We start from the raw sequence: 6554 nt of genomic DNA, 5'->3' as shown, positions 1-6554 counted from the left end.
GTCAGAATCGGTGCCTCACACAATCTCTGTCTCAGAGTCTCAAAAGTTTCCTGCTGCTCAAGCCCCCAACGAAAGGTGACAGTCTTCCTTGTTAACCGGGTCAAAGGAACCGCTCTCTTGGAGAAATCCCGGATGAATCTTCGATAGTAACCAACCAAACCAAGGAAACTCCGAATCTCGGATGGAGACCTTGGAACCTCCCACCTCATCACTGCCTCAACCTTGGCCGGATCAACCAAGATATTGTTCTGGTTGATAAGGTGCCCCATAAACTACACCTCGTGCAATCAAAACTCACACTTGGAAATTTTGTATACAACTTCTCCCTCCTCAAAGTCTCAAACACCTCTCTCGGATGCTCCTCATGCTCCTGAGTCTTGGAATAGATCAGGGTGTCATCAATAAACACAATCACAGACCAAGCCAGCATAGGTCTGCACACGCGGTTCATGAGATCCATGAACACTGCTAGAGCATTGGTGAGCCCGAAGGGCATCACCACGAACTCGTAATGACCATAACGAGTTCAGAAGGCCATCGTTTGCATATCCTCCTCTCTGACCATCATCTGATTATAACCTGAACACACATCAATCTTGGAAAACCAAGGTGCGCCCTGAAGCTGGTCAAATAAATATTCGATATTCGGGAGTGGATAACGGTTCTTCCCTATTAGCTTATCCAGCTCCCAGTTGTCACACCCCCGAAACCAGACGGCGGAAACGTCTGAGGGCTCGCGTGACTTAAATTGAATATCATCACAATGAATATACATGAATCTTAACATAAACATCACCATGCATCAATACATTACAACTGATATTGTTCACATCCAGTACATTGTTTTAAATATTACACATCCATAACATAAATTGTTTAAGAGTTTTCAAAACATAGCTTCCTAACATACTTGATATTACCCTGCAGCTTACCTGTTACCTGAGAATACAAGTTATTTTGAAAAAACGTCAACATATGAAATGTTGGTGAGTTCATAAGCAGGGTTGTGATAAAATGATTTGTATTGTTTATAAAACCCAGAAAATCCGATATTTTCTGAAAAGACAATTGTTTACCAAAGTGTGAAGATCCATAAGTTGATGCATGAATGATTTCAAAACGTGTATAAATGGGAGGTTTTGTTTTATAGTTATAGAAAAATACAAGCAAGTGGTGTTGATTTCCTCGAAAAACCCGATGTTTTCCGATAACATAAAATATAATTGTTTTCAAATTGATATACCGCCACAACGAATGATTTTGATTACTCTTCCTTGATTACTCGGATGGTATTGGATTTAATTAATTTTGTGAGTCGTTATAACCATGCATAATAATGACTAGTTCGTCTGTCTTGGCATCCTAATGTACGTCGGGATTGATCTTAAGATTTTGTCACCCTAGACTGGCCGAGTCTAACTGTAGCGAACAGCTGAGGTGTGGGGGAGTCACCCCCGTATAGATCTATACACAAACTCTCGCTCTCCTTCCAGGAGACTTTGATTATAACTACAGACTACGAACGACCCTTAGAGGTGTCGCCCGTTATTACTCACTTAATCCAAACAACATTGATTATTATTGATTAACGGCCTGAATTTGTTTACTTTGATTACACATAAGCCTAACAAACGAGGAGAAGAGGAATACAAAGTCTTGCTACTTTCGTGAGTTATTTTAGGCTGTTGGGTATACGCAGGACACGTTGGCCCATTTCGCATTTGATTTACTTGGACCTTACTAGCAATGCTAATGGGCCACTAAGGCCCAATAGCACTTAAAGCCATTGAGGGTCCCTTAAATATGAAATTGGGTCATATAAGGCCCAATAACATTTATTATTATTATCCCTTGGGCCCAAAAATCATGTTAATGGATCACAAAGGCCCAACAAGCATGATTGTAACTTTCAAGCCCAAAGTTTCGAATGTTTACTTGTTTTAGGTATTGTATAATTGTTGGAAGGTTTGATTGGACGATTGATATTTTTGTATCGACACGAGACCGATCGATTTGTTTATAACGATTTTTGGATTTATACGTATATTCATCTTTCTATTTTCATGAGTTGTAGTTTTTGGTATTTTGATTCAATTATCTTAACAATAAAATAATTGGTTCAAAATGTTGGTTTTGACCTTTTCAGCCCTTCTTTAATAAAAATAACAATTTTAGTCCTTTATACAAACAAAAGACATTTTAAGCCCTTAACTATTTTCTTGACACTTTTGACCCATAGACTTGTTCAAGTGATATTTTTAACTCAAAGCTTATTCTTTGGCAGTTTCAGCCCTTCCACAAAAGTGTTTTTCGGTTAAAGTCCAAATGTTTTGCAACTTTTACAATTTTGGCCCAAATTCCAAAAACTTTACATTTTTTATCCTTTTTGGAAAAGAAAAGCATTTTTAACCCTTGAAATAGTTTTGTTTACACTTTTTACCTCCTGTTTTGTGAAATTTATCATTCAACCCCTTGAAAATTTGTTTTTTTCGCAATTTTGGGCTTAATGGGCCGCAAAGCCCAAAATTTGGCCCATTAAGCTACAATTTACATTTCAAGTCCTTTGAAGAGCATAATATTCATAAAAACATTTATTTTAACTGTTTTGACTCCTTTGACCCTTAAGAAAAACCGTGAATGGCAATTTGAACCCAACTTTTGTTTATTTGACAATTTAAGCCCAAAAATTGGTTTTATGTTGCTATATGTTGATTTTAATCTTAGAGGGTACTTTTCTTGACTTGTTTAGTGTAGTATACCTTAGATCATGTTTGTTTTCCTTCTTATGCCATAGATCTCGAGATTTCTTTCCTTTTTGTTTACATATTCAACACATAAGCATATAAAATCACACATACATACATGAAATCATACATAGCATACACATACACATAGATCTACACATTTTACTTGTATTCTCCCCCATAAAACTTGTGAAAACCGAAAAGAGAGGGGTATGAACTCACCTTGAGTTTGTGGGTTCGGTTTTGAAGAAGAATGGAAGAAGTTTGATGCGATTCTCGACCTAGCAAGCTTCTTGGAGGATCTTAGGCTTAGATGTGTTCTAAGAGGTAAGATCACGAGTTTGAATAGATTAAGAGAAGATTTTTGATGAAATGAAGTAGTTAGATCATGGATTTAAGCATCAACTTACCTTAGATGATGACTCTTAGGGAAAATCCTACTTGAAAGCTCCTAATCTCGAAATTTTTGAAGGAGAAGTGAAGGAGTTGTAGTGTGTTCTTGAGAGTGTTTAAGTGAAATAATTGTGTGTGTGTGTGTGTGTGATACTCTCGGCCGAGAGTAGTAGAAGAAAAGAAAGAGAGGGATGAAAGGATATGCATGGAAACATGTGAAGTTGCTTGGATATCCCATAGGTATTAAGGAGGTGGCTAATCCTCCTTAATCCTCTAATTCTTTTTTTTTTTAAACTTGGGCCGAGAGATAGAGAAGAGAGGAGAGAGTTTGGGCCTTGAGTGCTTAAGTCCAAGATATGGGCCCAATTTACATCAAAGTATGAGTCTTAAGGCCTATTTAAGTTCATTAGATTTGTTGTGGCCCATTAGGGTATTTTATTTCATTCTAGGCCCATTATGGCCCAAATTGTTAAAATAAATGAAAGTGTGTCCAATTAGAGTCCATATAGGAGTTCTAAGCCCAAAATAGTCAAATTAGAAGCTTATTGGTCCATTAGGCCCAATAAGAAAATCCTCATCCAAAATGGACTTAAACCGGGATTTCTAGGGTTTCCAATTCTTTGTTGACTATTTGCAGTGCTTGTATAAAGTGTTTGATGGAAGTTTTGTTGTTATTGAATAAGCATCTTACATGCTTTCACATTTTTGGTTCACAATGTTATCATTGTTGTTGTTACAAAGCATCAAAATTCCTAGTTGTGACATCATCCCCCCGTTAGAGGGAATTTCGTCCCGAAATTCTTTTGAAAGCTAGATTTGAGAATGCGAGAATAGGTGAGGGTACTTATGCTTCATTTGGTCTTCACGTTCCCATGATTTCAACTGGTTCCTCGATGAACAGGAGATTCTCGTTGATTTCGATTTCATCTAATGGAATGACGAGAGTCTCGTCGGATAAACACTTCTTTAAATTGGAAACATGGAACACGAGGTGTACACTGCTGAGCTCAGTGGGTAGCTGCAGTCTATAAGCCACTGGACCGATTCGGGCAAGAATCTCGAAGGGTCCAATGTATCGAGGGTTTAGTTTTCCCCGTTTCCCAAAATGAATCACCCCTTTCCAGGGAGAGACCTTTAATAACACCCTATCCCCGACTCTAAATTCCAAGGGCTTTCGCCGCTTATCGACGTAGCTCTTTTGTCTGTCTCGTGATGATTGCAGTCGGGCCCTGATCTGAATTATCTTCTCGGTCGTCTCGCGTATGATTTCTGGTCCCGTTAATGCATTGTCTGGGGTTTGTCCTCTTGCTAGCTGGTTGTCTCCTACCTCAGCCCAACACAACGGTGATCTACATTTACGCCCATACAATGCCTCGAAAGGAGCGACTTTGATGCTTGAGTGATAACTGTTATTGTACAAGAATTCGATCAAAGGCAAGTGGATATCCCACGACTTTCCAAAGTCTATCACACATGCGCAAAGCATATCTTCTAGTGTTTGAATGGTTCGCTCGCTTTGCCCATCCGTTTATGGGTGGTAGGCAGTGCTCATGTCGAGTTGCGTTCCCATAGCTTTCTGAAGTGATTGCCAAAAGCGTGAAGTAAACCTACTATCTCTATCTGAGATGATAGATATTGGCACTCCATGGAGTCTCACGATTTCCTTGATATAGATCCTTGTTAGACGCTCCATCTTGTATGATTCTTTTTTTGGCAGGAAATGAGCGGATTTTGTTAATCTGTCAACTATTACCCATATGGTATCCAAACCATCAGTCGTCTTGGGTAGTTTGGTCACAACGTCCATAGTAATCCTTTCCCATTTCCACTCGGGAATTACTGGTTGCTGTAATAATCCCGAACGCTTCTGATATTCCACCTTTACTTTAGCACATGTAAGGCATTTGCTAACGTAAGTGGCAATCTCTGCCTTCATGTTAGGCCACCAATAATGTTGCTTGATATCCAAGTACATTTTATCTGAACCCGGATGGATGGAGTATCGCGTCTTGTGGGTTTCATTCATGACTACTTCTCTGAATCCCCCAAGTTTAGGGACCCAAATGCGGTTCATGAAGTAATATGCTCCGTCCTCCTTCACTTCGAAATTCTTTTCCATTCCACGTAACGCTTCGCTCGTTCAGTTTTCTGCCTTCATGGCATCCGACTGGGCTGCTCTGATTTGCGAGGTCAGGTGGGATTGGATGGTTATCGAGAGAGTTTTCAAACGACGATTCGAGTAATCCTTTCGACTTAAGGCATCAGCTACCACGTTAGCTTTACCTGGGTGGTACTTGATTTCGCACTCGTAATCGTTCAGCAGTTCAACCCATCTTCGTTGCCTCATGTTTAACTCCTTTTGATTTAAGATGTGCTGGAGACTCTTGTGGTCGGTGAAAATGGTGCACTTGGTACCATAAAGGTAGTGCCTCCAAATTTTCAGGGCGAAGACCACAACTCCTAATTCCAGATCATGGGTGGTATAATTCACCTCATGTGTCTTTAGTTGTCGGGACGCATAAGCTATCACCTTCCCACGTTGCATGAGCACACAGCCCAAACCTTGGTTCGACGCATCACAGTAAACTACAAAGTCTTTTGTTCCTTCCGGTAGTGATAGTACCGGCGCACTGCAGAGTGCTTGCTTCAGAGTTCGGAATGCAGCTTCTTGTTTATCTGTCCATTCGAAGGGTACGCCCTTTTGTGTAAGCAAGGTAAGTGGCTTGGCTGTTTTGGAGAAGTTCTGAATGAATCTCCTGTAGTAGCCTGCAAGACCTAAGAATTGACGAATTTCGGTGGGTGTTGTTGGGATCGCCCATCCTTCGATAGCTTTGACTTTAGAAGGATCCACATGTATCCCTTCCTGACTAACAACATGACCCAAAAAGTTCACACTACGGAGCCAAAACTCACACTTAGAGAGTTTTGCGTATAACCTTTCAGTTCGCAAGGTTTCCAGGATTTGTCAGAGGTGTCGGCCGTGCTCCTCTTCGCTTCGAGAATAGACGAGGATATCGTCGATGAAGACGATGACAAAGTTGTCAAGGAATGGTCGGCAGATTCGATTCATTAGGTCCATGAATACGGCAGGGGCATTCGTTAGACCGAAGGGCATTACAACAAATTCATAATGTCCATAACGAGTTCGGAAGGCGGTTTTGGGAATATCCTCCTCCCGGACTTTGAGTTGGTGGTATCCAGATCGCAGATCTATCTTAGAAAAGTAACTTGCTCCTTGGAGTTGGTCAAATAGATCGTCGATTCTCGGAAGTGGATAGGGATTTTTGATAGTGAGCTTATTAAGTTCCCTATAGTCAATACACATCCTAAAGGTACCGTCTTTCTTCTTAACAAAGAGAACCGGAGCTCCCCAAGGTGAGAAACTGGGTCGGATGAATCCTTTGTCCAAAAGTTCGC

Source organism: Lactuca virosa, chromosome 9 (genome assembly GCF_052849685.1).
Source record: "Lactuca virosa cultivar CGN04683 chromosome 9, Lactuca_virosa_CGN04683_v6, whole genome shotgun sequence".
Lineage (NCBI taxonomy): Eukaryota > Viridiplantae > Streptophyta > Magnoliopsida > Asterales > Asteraceae > Lactuca > Lactuca virosa.
This window is presented reverse-complemented; position numbering follows the sequence as displayed.